The following is a 25,308-nucleotide window of genomic DNA, read 5'->3' as shown; positions in this document are numbered from 1 at the left end:
TCTCTGAGGAGTATGGGCGGTGAACCTTTCTGTCTGACACGGCTGGCAATGGCACAGCAGCAATTGTTAAAAGCCAGAGCTAGAGATGTGCATATCTGTGTATTTGTGTGTGTGTGTGTGAGAGGGAAGAAGAGGAGGAGAGAGAAAACGAAAGGGTGGGGAGGTGCAGTGAGAAGATGGGAGGGGGCATGTACTAGGGAGGGTGAGGGAGAGAGAGAGAGAGAGAGAGAAAGAGAGAGAGAGCCGGAGCGGGGGAACAAGCGGCTCGCTTCATTCCGCTGCTTTCTCAGCATCCATTCTGTGAGATCCTATTCTGGAGAGGGAAGAGCGACCAAAACAAGCAAATTAGAGGAGGAAAAAAAGGGGGAAAAATCCATTTGAAGAGGGAGGATATCGAGGGAAAACCAACATATATTCAGGGCTCACCGGCATTCACTGTCACCTCTTATAGCTTTGGCAGAGCTGTCTGAAAGTTTCCGTCCAGGGGGGGGACACCCTCCCCTTGTTGTGGGGGATGAACGGCGGACGCTGAATTTGGTTCCTGAAGGCAGGAGGAGAGCTGTGAATACCGGCTGGATTCACTTGCGTTTTGGAGCTGCTAGTGCGCACCAGAAGAGGTCCTACAGTGTGCCTCCGTCTCTCCTTCGCTCAGGCTCTCACGCGCGCATTTTCCAGTAGAATACGTATCATTATTTCACTGTGCCAAGGTGGAATATCGGGGGGGGGGGGGAGAGAGGCGACCTGAAAGAAAATCCTCTGAAGCAGGGAAGTAAAAAGGGGGAACGGATTATCTGCAAAAATCAATGAAGGTCATCCTGTTCAGAAAAAGTAAGTTCTAATCAAAAAAAAAAGGCTTTGAATTGAGGCTCTGGTTCTGAGAGACTTGGAGGATTTTTTTACATTTTTTTTTTTTGTGCCTTTTTTTGTTGTGGAGCAGCAACGAGCGTCGGACCCCTTATCTTGTGGACTATAGGGTTCTGGATGGTATCTCAAGGTAAGGACACACGTCCACGGGCTCTCGTGTATTAATAGCACCCTCCAGGTTTGTGAGGGGAAAAAGGGCAGATTAGGGAGCCGGGAAAAAAAAATAAATAAAAAATCTGCAGTGAAGTGGGGGGAAAAGGTGCGAGAGTCTTAGTCTAGACCGTATTCAGCCAGTTTCACAGAAAGTGCAAAGTTGAGATAAACGTCTTTTTATTGTTTTATTATGCTTACCGGAAGGCTCTACGGAGAAGAATGTGTATTTGCATACTTACGCAGGTGTGTTTGCTGAGAGGGAAGACGCCTGTCTGCAAAGCAATCCATCTCTTTGCTTATTTGCTACATAGTGGTTATCACCGGGGGAGGGGGGGGAGAGGGGGGGGCTGCTGGAGGAAGGGGGGCATAATTGCGGTGGCTGTTTTGTCCTCCCGTCTTTTGCAACAGCTAGTATCTCTGAGCTCGGGGGAACCACTTCTATACAGTGGCCACATTTTATTCATAACAGCGAGTGCCTCTCTGCATTTTAAAAGGCTCCTCAGTCCCGTTTTATCTCTGCTCACAGAGAACTGATTATGTCCGGTATTACACTATCTCAACCGGCCCTACGTTACACCGTCACCTTCACCTTTCTACGTATATGTGTGTATATATAGAAGTTTGTCGGTGCAATGCCATCTCTCTCCGTGTCTCCTTATCGCTCTGTTGTCCTCGCTCTTTCTCTCCGGGTTGCCAAGTTCCATTTTCAGATGGAAACTAGGACTGTTTTCAGGAGACGCTGAACCGAATTAAGAGACGGAGGGATGAAGCTAGACCGTAGTGTTCTGGGTTTTTTTGGTTGGGGGAGAGAGAATCTGCTGCCCTCTTGATCAATACCAGACAAGTGCAAGGCTACCTCCTTTTTTTTTTTTTTTTTTTTTTTTGTAAAGCAACGCCTGAAATATTTACGGTTGCATGAGCATCCTGTTGGTCCCCTGAAATATTAAAAAATAATTGAATAATAAATAAGCTGTCAAAGCTGAACTCTGGGCAGATGATCGTAATGCCGACTCCTCATGTAACATGCAGAACAGTGACCATTTAAATTGCTCTTTTGCCTCTGGATATAACATTTTTTTATTTTTTTAAAGTAGCGTCTCTCCTCTTGCAAAAAAAACATCCACTGGGGGGAAGTGGAGCCTGATGGGAAGTTGATGACAGGTCCTGTGTATCCGCCGTTGACTGGCTGTAGGTGGCTCAAATTGCTCCCCCTGCGTATGCAGCTTGATTGCGAGAAGCTACTGTGCACTACTCTCTCCTGTTGAAATCACATTTAGTATTCAAGAGGCGTAGTGCGTTTAATCGCTTACCCCTTGAAAGAGATGCAAACGTATTATCTGCTCTGCCTGCTGTATTTAATGTAATTTAATGAGCTGTACGGTACGTATACGTCAAATATGCATATTTGTGTGCACATGCGTACGTGTGTGTGTGTGTGTGTGTGTGTGTGTTTGTGTGAGAGGGCAACAGAGTTTCTGAGTGTATCTGGTATCTGCGTGTGTGTGTGTGTGTGTGTGTGTTTGTCCAGAGCTCTGTGCTTCATCCCTTTTGATGTTTTATTGAGCGTTAACCACGGTAGGACTGACGCATTGCCTCTGATATGGAGGAGCATGGTTAAAGGGAAGCACTAAGACCGACTTTGCTCTTCCTTGTACTTCCTTTAACTCTGAATTAGCAATGCTGTGTCTGCCTCTTTAAGCCCTTTGGATTTGGTAAATGCTTCTGGTTCAGGCACTGTATATGTCCATTAGTGCGAAGCTGTGCCTGCGTGTAAGCAAATAGGCTATATGTGCACTGTGTGTGTGTGTGTGTGTGTGTGTGTGTGTGTGTGTGTGTGTGTGTGCTCAGGTGAGTGTGTGTGTGTGTGTGTGTGTGTGTGTGTGTGTGAATAATCCCCTTCTCTGTGTTAAAGGGGATTTACAGTATGGAGTCTGTTCTTTTCCCATTTCCGGTGTTGGCAAAGGAGTCAAAGACGAGGCCCTCCATTTTCAGTGACATAATGCTGAATCACAGGGCAGACGGAGCAGAGGGAGGCCGGCTCTTTATGCCGTGTGACTCCTCGGTGCCATTGACGGTTCACATGGGGCAGAAATATCATTTGTGCCTTATTGGTTTGGCAATTTCAGTCAAATATATAGAAGTTGCAAATCAGGCATAATGATGTAATCTACAGGTTTGTTGTTGTTATTATTATGAGACTTTTCATCATCAGACATGGGTTCAATAATATGCATAACCCATGAATATCACTAGTTGATACAGCCTTTGTAGAGATTGTAAAATGGCCTTAATAAGGGAGTGGCATACATGCAGAGTCACAGCATATGGAATAGCAGTGCTGCTCTATCCATTGCCTTGTTGTCGTAGTGGATGTAAACTAAATTAAGATATCTGTGTTCCGCCTCAGATATCACAGCTTGTTATTAAGCTTTGCTTAGCGATAGACAAACTCACGAGGAAGCAGAAGGCCTGTGAAAAGAATACATCCAATCAAAAAGGGATTTGGACAGTTAGTAAAGTGTGGAGCATATCTTTTTCACAGCAGACATTTTGGCGACATGGTAAGAACTTCAGGCGATTTCGTGAAGTCGTCCGGTATTAATCCAGAGAGCCAGCATGGACACAACCAGGGTCTCTCCTCAGCGGGACGCAGCATTCATTAGTTATTGAAGACACCTGGGCTTTTCCTACTATGTCAACATGTCTGCTGTTTAAAGGTCTACTGGCCTTTAGTGAGGCCTTGAATTATCTTTGTTATTGAATCAGAATAAACGGATCATTTTATTAGATTCATTTTTTTGTGGGGGCAGTCCCAACGTCCTTCTCCTTTAAAGTAAAGGTTCATGTGTTTACATTACATAATCACCTTTTGGACATATCTGCACACAAAATGGCAGAAAGCCGACATACTTCATACCTCCATAGAAAGCTGAAAGAGTTCTATCTGAGATTCGAAATCAGATTGAATCTGAGTTTCAAAGATGCCATGCACAAAAACAAAACTTAAACACTGATAGTTGTTAGAGGGCAGATGTATAAAGAGCTGTACCCAGAATGCAGAACAGTGTATTTTTAGCCTGTCCATTAAGGACATGGAGGAAAAATCAATGATCACAGACTGAAACACTGGGTTTCAAATTTAAGTCCCCCCCCCCCCCCCATGACCTTTTGGATACAGTTGGGAATGTGTACTTTGTAAATATCAGATTCTATAGATGTCAATGAAACAAGGCGGTTGTCTTATTAGTTTAACATGATTTATTCATTCTAAAATGAATTTATTTTATCCGGTAACTAACGTTTTTCACCAGCATCTGTGTAATATTAGTGGTAGGAGTCCTTATTGTTATGAATCTATATGGCTTTGTATCAGTTTAAGGGCTAATATGTGTCTAATAGTTGCTGCACACATCATTAACATACTCAGGAGCCACACATCTGCAGCGTGTTCACCAGCAGCTGGCTCAGACGAACAGAAGACCTCGTTTCAAATGGAGGTCTGGTCAGCCGGAGACCAAGCCGTGAACGGATGCAGCTGATCTGTTGTCAGCCCCCCCCCCCCCCCCCCTTTGAATCCCTGATGAGGCGAAACACAATATGCTCCAACAGCTGGGTCGTTTATGGAATATGCTTACTCATCATGGTCGTCTGCCGCTGAAAGAATGGGAAAAAAATAATTGAGTACGCCTCACAGAAAAGTAGAAACGATCATTTTTCATTTATTAGCTCACAAAAAAAAAAAAAAAAAAAAAAAAAAGGTCATCCCTTTTTCCTAAAATACATTTTCGGGGAAGACCTTTTTGGATAAACGTGACGACTGCTACACTCTCCATAATCCCGTTTACATGAAGTCAACATGGAGGGAGTTGGCTGACGGTGTCACTACGAGTAACTCAGACTGAGATGAAACAGGAAGTGTTTCCAGTTTCTTTCATGTACAGAAGAGAAAATGCTTGGCAAAAGAGATGAGGGAATGCAACACAAAGGATCTTTATGTCTGACGTCTGGTGCAGACATGATGTGCTAAGTGACTGCTGGTGGCAGTGTGGCCCTTTTGGGGATATATATAGATATATATACCGTATTTTTCGGACTATAAGGCGCACCGGATTATAAGGCGCACTGTGAATTAACGTGTCTATGTTCACACATAAGCCGCACCGGATTATAAGGCGCATTAAGCAAAACAACACAGTCCGGTAAATCAAACTTTATTCAACTCAGTTGTAACAACAAATACCGGTACAGAAAAATACACTCGCTTATCGATTCATTCCTCTTCCACAAATCCAATCGAATTCTTCATCTTCAGTGTCTGAGTGAAACAGCTGTGCGATTTCGGCATCAAGAATGCCCGAATCCCTCTCGTCATTTTCCGAGTCAGTCTCGTTGCCGTTATCGGTACTTGGCTGTTCAGTGATGATTCCAGCTTTGGCGAAAGCTCGGACGACGTTTGCGACCGACACCTCAGCCCACGCGTCAGCAATCCAGTGGCAGACAGTGGCGTAACTAGCCCGGCGCTGCCTCCCGTGCGTACCGTAATGCGCCGAATATCCATTGAGCGGAGCGGCTTCGTTGCTCGCCAAAGTCGTACTTTCACATTTCGACAGATTTTTGAGCGCATTGTACCACATAAAATCGATCAATAAGCACAACAAGTAACCGTACATAAGGCGCGCTGGATTATAAGGCGCACTGTCAATTTTTGAGAAAATTTAAGGATTTTAAGTGCGCCTTATAGTCCGAAAAATACGGTATATATATATATATATATATATATATATATATATATATATATATATATATATAAGTAACCAGGAAGAGGCTGTCTCTCCGGCGTGAGGACCGATCTACAGCTTCCTCCGACGGTGACCTCGCTGTCTGTGTCACTTTGCAGCTTGACCTTCCCGGGCAAGCTGCCGAGGGCGTGTGTCGCACCTCCTTTTTTTTTTTTTTTTTGTGGAAAAGTCCCTTTTTTTTTTTCCTCTGTGTGTCGACAAGTGGCATTAGTAAGGGTCAGGCGGGGGGGGGCGGGGGGGGATGTAGCCGGCGAAGAATAGGGGGCAGAGGGCGTCGCACTATATGGCAGCTGAGGAAGAGAGCAAGAGGAAAAGAGAGAAGTGTTTTGGGCCATTCCCCTGGAGGAAAAGAAAACAGAGCTCAAATCTCCTCGAGCGGTGTCACCGGCTTGAATGAAGAGACCCTCGTGTCATAACCTTGTCTTCCCTTTAAGCCGAGCAAGCGCATAGTTCAGAGCGCAATACAACCTTCAAGCTGCCATGTTTCTTTCTTTATTGTGATGGGAGGCATTAGGGGATGTTACTACAACAGTAACGCAGAATAAAACGGATCTTAGATTCTTTTTTTTCCCCCCACTTTTTTTAATAAATGAGGACCGAACAAAAGGGCATAAAGAGGACAAAAGAGGACATGATTCTCTCGTTAAATTCTGTACCCAGAGAGAATCAGTGAGGTTTCTTGTCAAGTCACAAAGTGCCTCCAGGAAAAAAACCTAAAAAAAAACAAACCCAAAGTGATATGAAAGCGTGTGATTCTTCTTTTTTTTTTTTTTTTTTCAAGTGCAAAATATTTAGTATTTCAGCATCACACATGCTGAGGTTTGACTCGAAAACTAAAAACACAATTTCACATGCAGCTGCAAGTCTATTTCAGGAAAGCATCCGGCTTTGTGATCGGTGATACTGTTATAACAACACTCCATGTTGCCTCCCCGGCTTATTACCGTCAGCCTGTATGCAAATATGCTGACATCCGATGCATTGCTAGTCTGTTGTCTAAACAGAGGCGTGTGCAGTGAAGTACTTATGTGACGCGTGCGATGACATCCTTGGCCGTAATGTTTCGCGCTCCACGACGTCAATGGGACATTGTGTCCATTGTGCCCTGCATGTTTAAATCGGCGCGTTCATCTCTGCAATAAGTCATTGGAGGCCGTTAACAGCCAAACCACTTATGTGCCATTACTGACCAGTTCCTGTTTTTTAAGCTAATTAGGGCTCATTAAATATTCACACGGTGGAATAACCTGCCTTTATCCCAATAAGCAAGGAAAGATTGATACTCGCACTTTTTTTTTTTTTCAACAGAGCCAATGTTCTATAGCCATCCATTTTGTATTTTGCCTCCATCAGCTACTTTTTTAGAATGTCCTCGCAGCGACTTTGCCACCTCCGTCCTTCCTCTGCAGCCTCGGTGTTCGGCGGTGAAGCGGAGTATTGACCCGTTTGGCCCGTCGGATGGGGAACAGGAATGTGTTGCCTCTTGCATCGAAGGTGAGGGGCTACTTACGCATTCAACTCTTTTGTTGTGTGCATGGGGTGACCGTGGATAAGTGGAGAGCAGGGCTGCCTTTCAATCAAAGGGTCGGTGGTTCGATTCCCAGCTCCTTGAGCAAGACACTTAACCCCAAAATAGCTGCGTCCACGGTGTGTAGATGGACCTGAATTGTAAGTCACTTTGGATAAAAGCATCTGCTAAATGACTGTAATGTAAATGTAACGCATTGTTTCGTTAAGCTTTGATCTACAGTCCCATTTTAAAATGACGGGCGTTGTCCATTACATACATTACAGCACCACCACCGATGCTCCGCAGGTGGAGCCGGGAACGCCGGCGCAGTGTTTTCATCGTTAACAGAAGTGGACGTGTCTCTGAGGACGCTGTGGATTCTCACGAAGCACTTGTGTGTCTCTTACGTTTGGAGCGAGCTCCCTATAACCCCGCCTCTGCCCAGACTGTCAGAGGCTTTCAACATGCCACTAGGCCTGCGCTTGTTAGTGCAGGTCACGGATCCTGGGCCTCCTTTGGGCTTCCAGCCGATATGGACCAAAGTACAGCTCGGACGTTTGTTAGTTGCTTACGTTTTTTTAAAGGAGTCTGTGGGGAAGAGCGAGAACACCTACACATCTTAAAAAAACCCTCCCACTAAGCGCAGGAGAGCGTTGTTTTTGGGGGGGCTCGTCTCCCCGGGTGTTGAACGTTCACACGGTGTTGTGCCGGGTTCTCTTTTTGGAAGAGGTTTCATCCCCTGAGGGGGGGGGGAAGAGGAAAGAATACGTTTGAATCAGAAAGCGTAGAGCGACAGAACACAAAAGGAAATGCAGAGAAGGAAATAATGGCTCCGATAATATATCCAGGAGTTAATCATTTTTCGTAAATTGATGGCGCCGCCTTTTTATCGAGCTCCAGAGCCTAAATGTCGAGCCTGACTATTCTATTGGTGTGAAAGAAGGCGGGCGAGATGACATGAGATTAAGTCCAAAAAAAGAAGTTCCTATTACAACGGCGGCGTTCTATTAAGATAGTGACAGTTGGCTGCCACCCAGTGAGCGCAACCAACCCAATTTCATAACCGCGTTGCTCCCGAGCTACCGTACGCTACAGTCACCTCCCGCTCTATTTCGGGCCGTTGCATGAACTGCCAATAAACGGGTGGAGGGGGCAACACCTCCTCCCCCGTTTTTTTTAATTTATTGCACGCTTTCTTCCTGATATTGGTATAATCTCCGACGGCTGTCAGGTGGGCCGGAGACTCGTCGGAGCCGTTGTCACGCCGTCGCTCCTGGGCTGAGGAGCAACGCTGAGCAGATAAGAACTCCTTCTCCTCTCCCAGCTCCTCTTTATCGCCGCGGCTCTCTTCCTTTTCGTCTGCTCGGCGTGTCACCGGCGGTCCGTCTTTTGAGTGGAAGCTCTCGACATTTTTCCGGAGTCTTTCAAGGGGCGACGATGGAGGTTCTGACAGCAGCGCGTAATCCTCCGCCTGCTGCGGTCTCGCTTGTTGTTCGCCCAGTTGGTTACTCGGGGATGTTTGTCTGATGATTCAGTCGCTCGTCTGGAGCCAAATGTGGGCTATTTTGTGCGTTTGCTGGTTTATAGATAGCTATTGGATAGATGGAGAGAAGAGGGATTAGGAGTATATTAAAACCGACTTGTCAGAATGTCCTAATGTCTCCACAACTGAAACAAATACATATTTGAATGTTATTTCTGAAGCCATGGGCTGTGGCAGTGTTTTGCCGGATAATAATACTGACTATGACACTTAACATATGTCACTATAAACCCTTATGCAGCAGTAATGGCTGGTTTAATATTAAATTACATCACTGAGGTTATTTTTTTTTGCCAGGTTTTATTACGTTTTTGCCCATTCATATTGGCACATTAATCAGATATTAATAGGTTTTTTTCATTATGTGGTTGATATACCCTTAGTTCCGAAAGAAAAGAGCAATCCCTCTTAATAACATCTCCACAACAAACTAATAGGTGGGAAATGGCAGAAAAAAACGAATGTTTTATGTGTATGACATGCACCGTGAGAACAATACCTGCACACGTTGGGACTCACTCTACATCTCTGAGCACTCCAGCATCAAAAGCGCCTTGGATTATTAGAGGATTATTATTCTATGTGCCTAATGAAGGCAGTCCATGATGGAACTCCTGATATCCCCACAGTTAGTGGACCCTTTCCGCTTCTGTATTCTTAAACATATCTGCATCCACTCGCAGTTATTTGATCCACAGCGCATAAAGGTCTCCAGCAAAACGTCACAGCTGGATCACAAACGGGTCGGTAGTATATCCCACGTTCCAAAAGATGCAGGACGGCGTGATACGAATGACATCGCACGCCGCGGTGAATACAACTGTGGGTGACAGCGCCGCGGCAACTGGCTGTCTCCTGCCTCCTTTTTTTTTTTTTTTTTTTTTTGTCATGTGTGCAATGCATGACGGAGATTGTACACGTCCTCGCCTGCCACACTAGATATCGCAGGGGCTGCATTGCCCACTCCACTTTGACGAGCCGGGGGGGGAATTAAACCTCCAAAATTAAACATTGACCTTTTACTTCAAAGTATACAAGAGCCATCGCTATTGTCGACATGTGTAATTCCTAGCCTCGGATGCCGACACGGTCGCTGTGAATTATAAATCAATGAGCGTGTATTAGTGTGAAATCCCCCAGCGCTCTGGGGCTTTGCTTGAATGAATAGGAGGGGAAAACAGGGGGCACCTCGGGGGACGTCGGGCTGTCCAACTCTGGGCCTGCTGGTCACAGCCTGGAGCTCGTCCATCCAGATACACAGAGACGGGGGGGGGGGGCTTATGTGGCATCCTTCTGTCTGTTTTGAGCGTGCTTTGATTAGCTATCTGAGCAAAAAAAGAAAAGGCACTGTTGCATGATGCATTCTGTTGAAATATAAATCCACAGGATTTTTTTTTTACAGATTTCCGTAAAACGCATTGATTCTACTATTTTGAAAACGTTCACATTCATTTGGTGAAAGATCATTTCGGTGATTTGACAGCGACAGTGGTGTTGCGGTCTTCACAGGAAGGACTCGCTCGGTTGAACGGACGCAGTAAAAAGATCACCAGACAGAAGTGGACATCAACGGTAGTGGACGCGTGCCTGTTCCTTGATCAAGAGGAGATCTGTGTTACGTGTGATGCTAATACTATGCAGTAATGGGTGCCTAGCAACACAAACACTGGCCCCCTGCCCAAGAAAAGAGGAAAGCGTCTGTTTAGCATCGAGTTCTGCCTTTTTGATTGACTATTTAATCAACGAGCAGCAGGAATTGTAGAAAAGCCCTTTTGTGTGCATGTGACCCACGCTTTTTTTTTTTTTGTGTCGTAGCAGTTCACGGTGAACAACCGTAATGCGTTTGAGCCTGTCTGTCTTCAGTGTAACGGGGTCTATAGTGTAGGAGTGACAGTGAGTAAGAGATTGGTGGATTTTTGTCATTCATGAGGTGGAAAATCAGCGTGTTTTCCAACTTATCTAAGACATACGTGTACCTTAAAGGTATCCCACAAACCCAACACACACACACACACACACACATGCATAAACACTTCACCGCAATATGAATAATTTAGATTTCATGAACATACGAAGATGCATTATTTCTAAAAGCCCTCAGCTGAAAGTAATGGGGGTTATTGTACATGACTGCATCGGGAAGCCCGTTCAACATGTTGTGTTACTTAAGAGAGGGAAATGGCTTAGCTTCTTCCTTCTAATTAGCAACTTAATGACCTGAGACGCCATGCTCAAACCAAATCACCGCGTTTATTGTTTTTATCTTTTGTAATTTGTATGGATACGCGGGAAAAAAACAAAACGCACGAGCGCGTAAGCATTCTACGCGAGGTAAACTCGGAGGCAGATTACAGTCGATGATCGTCACTCATTTGCCCCGCAGGAGGAAAAAAAATAAATGACTTTTAACAGCGTACTGCAGGGTAATAGGATCGGCTACAGTGACGATGAGACGGCAGCTTGTAGACAGTGAGGTTGACGAGTCCATTATCTTGTTCTGTGAGGAGATGAAAGCCTTCTAGCACTGTTTCTTGTGACCACTGCCTTTTGGTCCTCAGGGTTGCCCCCCCCCCCCCACCCCGTACACACAGCGACCCTGGTTTCCTCTCTTCCGGCGCAACACTCATCTGATTCCATTACCGTTTGTGACTCACTACTTTCAACTGTCGGGAGAAGGGAAAAAAAAAAAAAAAGTGCATAAATAATGTATTCCTTGGGTGTATCCTCCCCCAGATCAATGGCAATACAAAGACCATCTACAAAGACGGTTGGCTCAAGGCCATATTTGATCACTTCCACTGCGCACGATCACCGCTCCCTTTTTTTCGTCAGCCCTCCGAGACTCAATTATTTCCAAGTGTTTGTAAGCTATTGTTGAAAGAACAAGAAGTGAATATTTAAAGTTGGGCGAGGGGAAGAAAAAAAAATCTTTTGATGAGACATGAAAACAGCAGATGGATGGTAATAGTGAACTGTTATACAGAGAGGGAGGGAGAAGAAGAGGAGGAGGAGGAGGAGAGAGTGGTGTTATGCAGCATCCTATTCCTCACAGGGAAAGGAGTTGTAAGCATGACAGCAGACAAGCCGCTGCCGTGTTCGTACAGTGCGACGTAGAAAAAGGACAAATTCCAAAGCTCCTGATCGTTTTGAAAGCAGGTCGTAGCAGTTAACCCATCGGCAGGAGCTGGAGCACAACTCGGACGGTCCCTCCTACCGAGGGGGGGGGGTGAACGGCGTTCGGCGAGCTAATCTACTTCAACGCCGAAAGCATTTCTCAGTGTTTTTCCACCAGAGCGTGTCAAAAAACAACAACAACTAAGTCGGTGCTTTTTAGGGAATGAAGTAAGAAACTTCAGGATCCAGAGGATGTTGAACTTCATGAATGAGGAGACTGAGGAAGTTCCAGTGCAGCATTGTGGTCCAAGCGACAGTAAACGTCTTACCACAGAGGCATAGATTCATTTTTCCTCTAATGTCCCTCGCTGGGTTTGTTCCTCCCTGTCCCAGATGGCTGGGCTCACAGCCCAAGATGTTCACCATGGAAAAGAAAATATATTTTTCTGTTTTTTTTTTTTTTTTTTTTAACAGTGCAAAGTCTTCACTCTTTCAGCAAGAATTGATGGTACGTCAGATTGGCAACCGTACCGCCAACTCCGGCTGTGTCGCGGGTAATGAGTGTTTGTGTGAAGGGCAAGGCGCGCACACACTTAACTTAGATCAAAGGTCCGCTCTCTCCACGCATCAAACGGCAGACAGACGTCCCGCTCCAGCATGGCGCATAGAGCCACGGCGCTGGTAATGAACCGGTCCGCTTCGAGAGACGTCTTTTTGATGCGCAGTTTCCCCGAGTTGAGCCCGCCTCGGGTTTCGTCGGCCTAATTTACATTCCAGACGATATTTGAGGGATTAAAACGGTGTAAGCTAATCGGCGAACTGTCGCAGCGTGACTCCGGAACCGTCGAGCTGTGTTCTTCGTGCAGCGGCGCAGGACAAAGACTCCACCTGCTGCGAGAGTCCTTAGTCACACTCCAGTTATTTTGTCTCTCTTCGCTTGCCGTACCTCAAGCTGTCATACCTAGCTTGTGCTAACACTGGGCAGTATTTATTTTATTTATTTTTTTACTGAACTTAAAAGTGCTTTACATACATAATAATAATAATAAGGGAATGACGGCACCTGAAGACTGAAAGTATTGAGCAGTAAAATAATTATTTTCGGTAGATATTCTCATTTAAATACCTTTGTTCACCTATTGTTTTTAAGTCCGTATGCGTGTAATAAAAGAAGTTATGTTCAGGAAGAGCTTTCATCAACTCCACAAACATTCATCACAGCTTTGTTCTCAAATAAAATGTCTTTTTTTTTTTTCCCTCATTGCCCTTTTACTGGGAGCTGCAGACTGCTTGTGTTTGGTAAGATGGAAACAGATATTGATGTTGTTAGTATGGATGATGCAGAGCTGGCTTTTCACATTTGCAACATTAAAATGAATGGAAACGAGAAAGAAAGTCTGTATACAGCAGTTATTTTTCAGTTCATTGTAAATGGCTCCACGCAAATATTATTCTAAAGATGGGCCTCTTAGCAATATACTGTCTATGTTTAAATAATAAAACAAAACACTCTTTGAAAGGTTATATAGAATCACTTTGGTTTACCATCCACTCCATTCACTTCTCCATATGAACCAGTGACGTAACGACCCGTCCACCGCTGGCTCCCATCATTGAAAATGTGATGAGGGAAGTCCGCGTTGGCGGAGAAGCGTCTCCTCTCGTCGCTGCGGTCTGATGAAGAGCAGTTCACACCTTTTCGTGATGGAGTCAAACCTTTCGACGTGTCGTGTTGGCACCGTGTCACGTGATCCACTGCCTTTTTATTCCTGCTAGAACGGAGAACGTGGATTGGATGTAATTGGGAGGTGATGAAGTGACTCACCATCTGGTCAGGCAAGTCAAGCAAACTACAAATTGGGTTTTTAAAATGGGAGCCGTGCTGATTATTCGGCAAAACGGGCTCAGTTTGTTTTTCCTTGATCAAGCATGAAAAGCCACTTATCTCAGTGTTACAGTGAACTGAACATGGAGTGCTTTGCAAGTTCTGTTTTTTGGAAAATTGTTTCAAAATGCTCCTCCTTGTTGACACTGAGCTCAGGTAACCTTGTGTGTACTACTTTGATGAGAGGGGGGTGCGGGGGCGGTGGGGGGGCGGGGCTGAACTTTCATTAGACTGTAAGTAGGTCACTGTCTGTGCGGGAGCGGCATACAGTAGATGATGTGCCTGCGAGCGGGAAGCACACCTGGGGGACGGGGCTTTTGGCCTCGGATGTGGAACACGAGCCTTATGCTCCAACATATTTAAGACATTAATCTAGGCCGGTGTTATTACCTGAGCTTGATTGTTTTATGAGGGACATTCTAGCATTTTGGGACTTGTAATGATTGTTTCAACACTTTGAAATCTAAACAAACCTTCCTAGTTTGGGAATACAGCTTAAATGTTGTCTGCGCATATTTTTGTGTGCGGGGTTGTAACAATCTATGCAGGCTTTCATAACTGCTCATGTGTTTGAGGCTTAACATGATTGAAGGTTGATAGTTATAAGTAGTTCCTTTTTACTAGAGGAGTGGTATTATTGTTACTCTGGATATCTTGATATAGTTCTTATGGTAATTGCTATGTTTGTGTGCAGATGGTTCGTGAAATATTTCCATTTTTTCCCCTTCTGCAGTCTGAAATGTGCATATGCAGTTTTTGGGAGCTTTTTCTGTCATCTGGACTATATACTGTACTTACCTCCACTGGACTGCGTGACTTAAAGTCATGTCTCTTATGTTTCCTCCTGCTTTAAGATGTGTGTGACGGAGCCACATGAGACATTGTTGAAGCGACTACAGAACAAAGACATTCTAAATGTTTTGTGTCACTATGGATTTGAACCCTTGCTGCAGATTGCTGCTTTTATAATTGCCTTTTAGTTTCCCTTTACGTTAAGCAAGATGCATGAAAACAGTATTCTGCAGGTTCTGCGGAATACAGTTTTCATGCATCTTTCATGCATTGGGGCTTTGAAGATGTGTTACTGGTGATGGCGTTTTCTGTAGAGTTGGTAGTCCTATAGATATGTATATATGCATATATATTTGTCTTTTTGCCTTTGAAAATGATCTTCCATCTGGGCTTATCCTTGCCGGCACACTCTATGAAAGAATTACCACACTGCTATTGATATTACACTAACTGTGAGTTGATGCTGTGTGTGTCTATACACACTCATTCCTGCAGGATTACGAGGGTCACGAGCTCTTCCTTGAATCATCGATCATCACGTTGCAGAACAAACGCATACACAGACATGCACTCGTATTCACGTCTGTGAAAAGTCTCCAGTTCAGATGAACTGCATATCGTTCCACTCTGGGGAGAACGTGCACACAGAACGCACCGAGACAAAGGTCTGGGCACGGGACTGTGCCGGCCGGGTTGCGGTTCTGGTATGCGGGCTTTAAGGTAGAGCGCTGGGCGACTGCCCTTCGGTTTCAGGGGCTCACTGCAGAGTCCCTTCGTGGGTTCTATCGGACCGTCTGTCAGATCCCTCTAAAGCAAGAACTTTGATCTGTCAGCCGCTCTCGGAGGTGGTGACATTTGGCTGGCTTTGACCTTTTGAAGCTGAAATTAGATCTAGAAAGAAAGAAAAGAAATCATAAGCTTGTTGATCGGACTTCACTGTAATGTAATCGATGTACTGCGGAACATGAAAAGAACAATGCAGTAATAAAATAATTACAGCGAAAAAAAGTGACATTTTAAGTGCGTTTCGACAGACGCTGAGTTTGCTTTCATAATGTAATCATACAACAGAACATATGGAATGATAACAGATCTTAGAATGAAATGGAAGGAGATGGTTTGATTCTTTTGGGTTCCCACTTTTGGAACGAGCAGGACTGTGTTGCTTTGTTCCAAAACACTTTGTGCACAGTGGACTTTGTATCAAATCAGATCAATCTTTGTCTCGGGAGGATTTGATCTATTTTAAGTTGCCATTTAGAGATAATGTCAGGAGACAGCACCTCCATGCTGGTTTGCTGGAGGGGAGTACATCATGTTCTCTACTCGTGTATATATATCAACAATCGACGGGACGATCGACGATTGTTATTTCTCTACGCACGTATCGAGGCGATGTGAGTTTACTTACCATCGGATCTAACATGTTGTAACATAATCTGTAGAATCTGCTTCCTACTGTGCATTGAGTGACGTTTCTGTCGGCCCGCTGAGCCCCATTAATCAGCGAGAGTGACGAGTTTTAATTTTAAATCCTTAATTACACACCGGTTGGCCGTCTTTTCTTCCGTGGATCTGACACCCGGCATCTCTCTGTTCTCCATCTGCCTCATTCAGCCAATGAGCGCCAAAGGGGCGGGACTAACGCTGTTGTGACGTGTGGTCGAGCTGAGACCATGAGACGGACAAACGGATACCAGTTGACTTGGTTATTCCACTTCCTTCATTCAGGAAAAAGACTTGGTACTACAATATTCTCTGCATCTAATTAGCCAAAGTATTTCCTTTTATTGATTAGTGAAACAAACAGGAAGATGATGATTTGATTAGTGGATGAAAGGGCGATATTTGAAATGGAATTGGTAGAGAGAGTGCCTGTTTTTACCCCCCCCCCCCCCCCCCCCCCCTCTGGCTGGTCATCTGAGCTGAGTTCTGAGCTGCGGTTATTTACCAGAAAGGAATCAGGCTAATGTAATGTAACCATTTCCTTTCCTATTGAAATGGACTGACATTAAGAAGCTGCTGAGTGCTTGTGGAGTCAATTACGAAGAGAGAGATATCATAAATGCTTAGCGCAACTTTGCAACTAGTCAACTCGTATGTTTTAGGAACGTATCGGAGACGGTGTCATTAGTGTGACTATGGAAAGAAATCCCCAAATCAAACATCTGCCAACAAAGGAAATGTGAAAACAGCCATGATGCAAAGTTCTGTGACCAAGCAAAGCAAGCAGCATGAGCGAACAGTCGATAGACGGTAGAAGTTTTAATGGAGATGTTCGCAGTGAGGATTGGCTTTAATGAGCGAGGTGAGCAGACAGCAGGCTGTTGCAGCTCCGTTGTGCAGCTAAGAGGCTGCTGCTGTTTGAACTTCAGCATTTTGTTCGCGCTCGCGATGAAAACAACAGTTTGTCCACGACAGCTTCTCGCTGATACTTGGATTTCAAAACAAAACACGATCCAGGAAATGATTAGGCTGAAAGAGTGAAGACACCGAAACCAACTGAATCCATCCGTCGATTATCTGGAGCCGCTTATCCCAGCTGACATTGGGGGCGAGAGGCGTGGGCCCGCCTCCTGGACAGGACGCCAGCCAATCACAAGCACAGCTGTGTGCGATTTTTATAAAGTCAAAAATGAACCTAACCTGCGTGTGTTTGGACTCTGAGAAGAAGCCGGAAAACCGATGCTTAATACGGGACGAACGAGCAAAATGGACACGGAAGGACTCAAACTTTCCAACTAAATACTTTCCATGAATCAATAAAAAGGGATAACCATCATAACACCGTATAATGCTTTCAGGACCAGAGTGAGACTAGTTGCTAAATACTGCTTTTCGTAGTTTTTTTTCCATTTAATTGGCATGCGCAACGGCTGCTATTAAGGCCATGCTGTTAGTGAAGCATTCCTTCAGCAGCGTACAGTGCTCTAAATACCTTTTAAGTACTGGGAATGATAACGGGGTGTTATCTCTCACTCAGGTGAAATATGTGTGTTAGCTACCGGCTAACACACAGGCTGCCACGGAGAGCAGGATTATTTGATCATTTATGGATTTTGGACGTTTGCCCTTACTTTGTCTTTCATCTGTTCTTAGTTTTTCAGACTGAGATCCTAAACCTCAAACCTTTTGTTGTTAGTTTTTTTTTTTATCTGTGGGGAGTATGCTGGCCCTAAAACCTTCAAATTGTGTTGAATCACTTTGTCTGGTGATTGGACTTCCAGAGATTTGTATCCTATGCCTCATGACTGAGGCAATATTTGAACCTCTCTTGATTTCATCAAACACATCTCGGTAAACTCAACACTTACACTCCTTTCACACAGTGGATGCATGTCAGTACTCCTCTGTTGTTTCTAAAGGGTTAAAAAAAAAAAAAATTGCCCCTGCATTCTATTGTTAGCTTTAAAGGTTCAGGTATGAGAACATGTCTGAGAGATTCAGAATGCTGATTGTGAATAAGCGAAATACTTGCTGTGTGCCAACTATGAACAATACAAATGTATATTTAACGTACACGTTGTGAAAACTGCAGTGGATATCTTGCCTGTTGTGAGGTAAGCTATTAAAGATCCGTGCGTGGGCGCGGGTCTGCATAGACCGAGCCCCAGATATAATTGCATGCAAAGGATTTCTTTCTTTTTTTTCTGCCTCTCCACATTTTATGATTTATTGCTCTACCACAGCTGTCAGAACTCCGCTTTCACTGATTGGCTCTTAAATGGGAATGTTATTAAAATGCGAGTGCGACGCCACTGAGCGCCCCCGAATAGGGGGCTGAACTGAGGCCCTTGATGGAAAGCTGTAACCGGTGCCGAGCCAAACAGCTGTTTTTGCTTGAGTAGAATAGATCAGCATACGAGCGTCAGGACACTGTGACGCGTTGTGTTCCTTCCCGTGCATAATCTCCAGCAATGATTGCTCAATTTTAAATCCGCTGTTATGGAGTAAGCTGTAAATATATTATAATGCGATGTTTTACAGAGGCATGCCCTCTCTCCCCTTGGATCAACATACGATCGTATCTCCCACGCCTGCACAGTCGCACAGAAGAAAGCCTCTTGTTTTACTCGGCTAAATCGGGAGGCTTCTCTAAAGCCCAGTACAAATTCAGGTTTGCGCACGTCGAGGCACGCAAAGAATACTGATCTTAAATGGCTTCTTCTGGATCCGTTGCTGCTCGGGCACATGCTGAACGTATGCATTAGACTCATCATAGTCACATTGCATTTGTTCAATGAAGACATTCAAAGCTGTGACGCACTATCGGCAAGTGAGAGGAGAGTACAGCATGTGCCGGAGACTTTAACCATGCCCTGACCAAGCCGGGTCCAAACCAGTCCAACTTCAAAGCAGATGTAGTAATGTCCAAACTTTCTCTCTCTCTCTCTCTCTCTCTCTCTCTCTCTGCTTTCCCATTTCACATTGCTGCACACAGACGCTGGTGCAATGTTCTCAGTAAAAACTGATCAGTCTATCCATCATGATTAAGTGATCAAACTATACTAAGATATAAATAGTAGTGATGTAGGACACACACACACACACACACACAGGCAAGATCTATAAATCTATCCCAACAGATCACACACTAAAAGAATAATAACTATAAACCAACGAGCAAACCCGCATAACACATTGAACGCGACTCCCACAAACAGCAGGTTCACAATTCTTCACCTACTGGTCAAATCCACAGAAGAAGAGACACTAACGAAGCTGATCACTGTTACATATGCCACGCCATATATTCTCCAATAACAATAACTTGAATAACTTAATTGTGAACCAATTGTCGCAGTAATATTTAGATCCAAGGGTCTTAGCGTGTTGCAGGTTCAGATAAGTCTGAAGTGTGTTTGTCGAGTCCCTTCTAGGCTTTTGTCAAATCCAGACCTCTAGTGTGAGAAACTAAGCGCATCCAAATCAGTGACCGCACAAGTGCCAAATTCGGGTTGCTTTGATGTTTGCCATGTAAATCTCTCAAGGCTATCTGCCACGCTGTAATGTCATAACACAACTCTGCTGAGAGTGTCTATGGTGTAATTCAACGGTTGCGCTGCTTCTGCTCTCCGCCATCTGTTGTTTTTTTTCCGGAGGACGGCTTACGGCAGCAATTTGGGGTTAAGTTAAGTGTCTTGGCCCAAGGACGCCGTCGACGCGGAGTAGAGGAGCCGGGGATCGAACCGTCGATCCTCTGATTGCAGGACGACCCGCTCCACCTGAGCCACAGTCGCCCCATAACACTACTGCTGGCTATGTCTCTATAGCTGTTCTGCTGTAATGTCATGTTCGTGCTTAAATTGCCAATGGCAGGAATGTAGCCAGCAATTCTGCGATCCACAGCCTGAAGGGTTGCTGTTGCCGCTGCTGATTAGCATCTTTGTGATCCCGTCTGCGGCCTTAGGTTTTAGATGAATGGGTGAACGTAGTGACCATGTAAAAAGGTGCCTGGTGTGCACTCAGTCTTACAAACAAGCTAATACATGTCAAGAGTACAAAAAAAAAAACAACAGAGCCTATCTAATTAGCTGCGCAACAGAGCAGCAGCTCAATAAACGCCTCGGACTGGACAGCAGCTACAGCCAGAAACCTAATGGTTCATTGAGAATGAGTGATTATTGGATCTGGAGTCTTTGGCAGTTGGGACTCGTTGGACCTTTAGTGCGGAGGCATCTTAGAAACACAATGCAAAGAGCAGAGCGTGGGGGTTAGCGTGACTGAGCGCACTGCGGATCCAGTCCAACCGGGACTGGTTTGATTTGACACGATTCCTGATTTAGGCTGCTAACGATACCTTGTGCCATAACTGGCATGGTTCAAAATGGAGCAAAAGGAAAGTTTATGATCTCTAAGCTACTCAGTTGATGCTGCATTGACGGTGCTTTGATGTTGAATATAATCACGGCGCATTTATTATTCTCTGGATGTTGGCTTCCCAGACGTCGTTCCTGGACGACCTCACTATCATCCGCAACCTTTTTTCATCCGTCCGTCTTCTGCTCTGATCAGTACATTAGGGCCAACCGGCTCTGAGAACGCATTAGGGATCAAAGGCAGTGATTTCCAATGGCTCCTCGGTGACTACGCTCTACCTTCCTCTGCTGTTGTACGCTGTCTATACCATGCTCTATGGGAGAGCCGTCACGTGTTTTTGGTTTACAGTTAACCGAGCCTCGCGGTCTGGTTTGACGGGGTTCACCGGTTCTTCAGATTCATTCCGGACACGGGGAACGTGACATCCTGGTTGTTTTTTTTTTTAGCTCCTCTCCTGATCTTAGTGGAGATCCACCTGGAGTAGAACAACAAACCCGTTGTGATGGAGTGTGACTGCGCTTACTTGGAGTTAGGCTTGTGCCGATTGTCGATTGGATTGCTTATCGACAACTGAAGGGATGACGGACGGTTGTTTTCTTCTATGCCAACGTCAGGGTGATCACTTACTACCCTGCAATGCACTCACAGACCTGGTGGTCATTGATTAAGGTTTCTAAATAAAGCTTTGAATGCCGATTTCACCCCAACAAGAGAGGGAAATGTAATCTACGGTGCTGTCAGTTTGCTGCTCCACCGCCTTCTTAACACAGGTGCGTACCGTGCTGGTGCAAGCGGGAGACAGCTTTGAAAGGCTAAACGCCAACAAATATGGATTGAAGCTGAATATTTTGTGAAATGATGAATGAAGACAGATGGAGATGAGGAACGCGGCATCGCTCGCTGTGTGAGAGAGAGAGGGGGGGGGGGAGAAGGTGGACTATTGCACCCAATGTTTCTGTAAGTTATTAATGATCATTTAAATGTCAACATTATTAATTATGCTTCAAAGTGTTCAGAACAGTTATCGATAAGATTTGGATTGCGGTATTACAGATGCCAGCCTAATGTTAAACAGAACATGATGCTGTGATATTGTTGCAACAAGCTCAGATAAAAGTCTTTACTGTTTGAATAGAGATATTGCTAAAAAAAAAAACAACAAAGTTTATTCACATAACTTTAACTGTATTGCTAACATACAGCTTAAAAGTTCTATTATTCCCAAAAATTCAATTTCATTTGGACATATGACAACAGAAACAACCATATAACCATAGGTTGATGCTAAAGAATTTGACTTTTTGACAGTTACTTTATCACGTAAGAGAAATGGAGTACACTTTTCTTTGTGTGTGTTATGTTTTCCCAGTAGACGAAATGAATACCTCTTTTCATGGAAGATGGCATTTTCAACCCAAGTATAGAGAAGGAGGTGAGCTAAGGCGTGGCGACGAGAAACAATAGTCCCCATAGAATACTATTAATCTATTCACATGATTTTGTTTGGATGCCATTTGATCACAGGAGGGTCAAGGAATTATCTACATTGTCTCACATTTCAACAACTCAATCTATAATCCTAGAAATACAGCCTTTTAGAGGGTGAGAAAGGCATTACACTATATGAGCCAAATCACTAACGCACACTCATCACTTCATCCTCAGATGAAAGTGTTAACCAGGCTGGGAGAATCGGCAGGATGCTGTGTAGGGGAGGTTGACAGAAGGCTTCCGCTCTCTTACAACGCTTTTTTTTCCCCCCCATAATCTGTTGGCAGTGATTGGGCGGCTTGGCCGTGGCCGTGGGCATAGTACAGCTCCAGGCTACTTCTCCGTACTCCTGCGGTTTTGCGTTCCATAAATAACAAGGGGGGCAGACGGGAGGCAAAGACAATGAGCGAGCGAGGACAATGTGGCAAGGAGGCAGAGAGCCTGAATAAGAAACAGACAGTCGGTTGTCCCGAAGACAAAAAGAGCCAAACGGTGATTTGTTGTTCAGAACAGAGACAGATTGGGGGATGAATAGTAGCGTGACATTGGGAGAACAAAAAAGGAAAAACGCTGCAGTAGAGAGATAAGGCTCCCTGTATAAAGGTATGGGGGGAATTCAACGAGATGCTATTTCTCACCCTGGAAAAAAAAGGGTTTAAGCACATTTGCTCGCATCGTTCTTGCAGACTTATGTGGCTACTGTGCAGGAGATGACCACAGATACTGGGAAAAGTAGCAGCATTTTCAAAGCACTAAACCATACACTTCATAGCATTTTTTTAGAAAACGTTAATTAGCAAGAATGACAGCACCGGAAGTCAAATAATGTGTATGTATAAGTGCAATGTGTTCTATGTAAATGCATACTGTCCCACCAGGGTAAAGTGTGTTTCGCTAAGTTTGCAGTCAGCGCTTTAGGACATTCCAGTGTGCCAATGTTTAGCATTTTATGTATTCCGTTGGCATTTAAATTATAAATGAATATGCAAGTAAAGTAAAACCGAAAACAAACAGTAACGTAGCGGTAAGATGCGAGCAAGTGAGCAATAAAATAACCGCTTTTAGTGCGTTCAGTATGAATGCATAGCTAAGTGGCTTCCCCCCCCCCAGTAGCTGGCTTATAGCAGGTCGTCCCCGCATGTTTTGCATTTGGCGTTGAGAGGTTTTAGCTCTTTAAATTCATTCATTATTTAATTTACATACATCATTCATGTGGTCCTCGCCCGTTGAGCTGTCGTCGGCCGCTACATCCGAACGGCAAGAACCAAATCTGTGAGTCGACCAAGGTTACGATGTCCCAACGGACGAGAGGGAAATGCCACCGCGGGGAACTTTTGGGAGGAGAGTTTGCGTGGTGGAATGGACCCCTTTTGGATGACATGTTTTATTCAAGCAAATATGTACACAGGGAGGCATTAAGAGCATGCATGCATGCATGGCACTGCTACCTCTACTCAGCCAACACAAGGACATTTCTAGTTTGGTTTGGGTCACTGAACAAACTGTGGCCGAGTATGATAGCTAAAGCAGGCGCGCCGAAACACACGTGACACTGCTGTGCTTGTAAAAATCACATTCAACCGTGCCGCAACACAGCTTGACAATTTTCCAATGCAGTATTTATTTTTTATTTTTTTTGTGGTATATTATATACAGAGGATTCACTTTTTTTTATAAAAAAAAAAAGAGAGAGTTGTATCAAAGCAGATCTCAGGTCCTCGATGCCGCAGAAGATTTGATTCAGATTACTGGTTTGTCGTTTTTTTCGACAGCCTTGCCATTCAGTAATTGGGAGGAAGACTCTATTCCGTTACGCAGTGACATTTAAAATGTTTCCTGTCAGGTTGGGAAGTGATATCACTGCACACACACACACACACACGAGGTACAGTGTGTGTGTGTGTGTGTGTGTATGTGTGTGATGATACTAAACATGGAAAGTCCAAGCAGTAATTAGATAACTTAGGCTGACACACAGAGAATGTAGTTGAGCATCTATATTGTACCAAATACCAATTTGTTGAAAGATTGATGATATAAGGGTTAAAAAAAAGTCAGCCATTAAGCACTGTACTATATATATATTGTTCATAATCCATGCGTTATCACTCATTGGAATGCCACCGGCTCTCTGGCCAAACCCTTTGGATTGGAGCCAATAGAAACCAACGTCTTTATTATCTGTGTTGAGGCTGTTTTTATTAGTTCTTCAAATGAAAAATAAATACAGTTTGATCCACACATTGACGGTGGTCGTGTTGAGACTGCTCACCCCGGTGCAGGTTTCATATGTACAGGTCGGATACTCCTCTTTAAGTCACGCTGGCTTTGCCTGGCCGTGGCCCCACGGATTTCCTGTAGCAGACCCGTGTTGGTGTGGTATTGATCCGTACTTTAGTCTGGGCGCAGTGTGCGACAGTCTGTGTTGTGACCTCCATGTGGGTTGAACACACTTGCTGTGTGTGTGTGTGTGTGTGTGTGTGTGTTGCCTGTTAGCCGGTAGGCAACGTCCTTACATTGCTGTTCCCCTCTGTTCCTTGATCTCTTTTCAGCCCTGCAGTAGTGGAAGTCTAGTCGTTCTCCAGGTCTGCTGTTTACAATTGCTTGTCTTTTAGTTTCGCACTACTGCAAAAAAAAAAAAGAAAAAAATGTCTGCACGAAGAACCTCCAGGCAGACAAATCAGAACGCTGCCCTCTCAGGATCACAGACGGCGCCTCACAGATGTTACAGAGAATTACTTTTGAATTTCTTAATTCCTTCGATCCGCTGCGCCTTTTTTTGTTGGCCCTGGACTTGATCTTGTGTGCTCTACAGCATCATCCGTTTGAGCTCCACTTGGGTTAAAGGGGCGTGTACTGGCTCATCCAAATTGGCTTGCCCTTGAAACTGGATTTGTATCGGATGTCGCCTCCTTTTTTTTTTTTTAGGTGAGCTTCAATCTGTATCACTTTACAATGACTGAGCTGTAGTCTACTTCCTTTTCTCTCTGGATTTCTTCTAAAAGTCTCGTCTTGAGTTCTGTTTAACCCGTTAAACGGTTCCCTCTGTTTCTTCCTGAGAGAGGGTAGGAGCTCAGGCGGCTGAGGTCTGATCGGTCCCTGTCAGGACCCTGGCCATGTACATTCAGCGCACTCAGGGTTTGAGTTTTTTTTGGGCAACCACGCGGTCATCTCGGTACACTAATATTTCAATATTTTATTAAATAAGCTTTTCTTAAACCCCGACGAATGTAACAAGAACATACACCCATATTTCTCAGATGCCTGATCAGAAAAATACCGATGTCATATTCAAAAGGATTGCTGTGACACATTAGAGTAAGCAGATTAATTTAAT

General features: G+C 44.6%; 1 protein-coding gene across 2 annotated transcripts in view; it reads left to right on the top strand.

Moving 5' to 3' along the window:
- Positions 1-238: 238 nt before the first annotated feature.
- Positions 239-25,308, top strand: part of lingo2 (leucine rich repeat and Ig domain containing 2) — a 175,002-nt gene continuing 149,932 nt past the window's right edge. The window contains exons 1-2 of one of the 2 annotated variants that reach the window (XM_068715191.1): positions 239-828; positions 938-994. The gene's annotated coding sequence lies outside the window, so the exon portion shown is untranslated. The remainder of the gene's footprint in view (positions 829-937; positions 995-25,308) is intronic. The other variant, XM_068715192.1, reaches the window with a different exon arrangement.

Source organism: Cebidichthys violaceus, unplaced genomic scaffold (genome assembly GCF_023349555.1).
Source record: "Cebidichthys violaceus isolate CVI_PGR_0920_01 unplaced genomic scaffold, fCebVio1.0.p SCAF_2, whole genome shotgun sequence".
Taxonomy (NCBI): Eukaryota; Metazoa; Chordata; class Actinopteri; order Perciformes; family Stichaeidae; genus Cebidichthys; species Cebidichthys violaceus.
The sequence above is the reverse complement of the archived record's forward strand: the minus strand, read 5'-3'. Positions and strand labels throughout refer to the sequence as shown.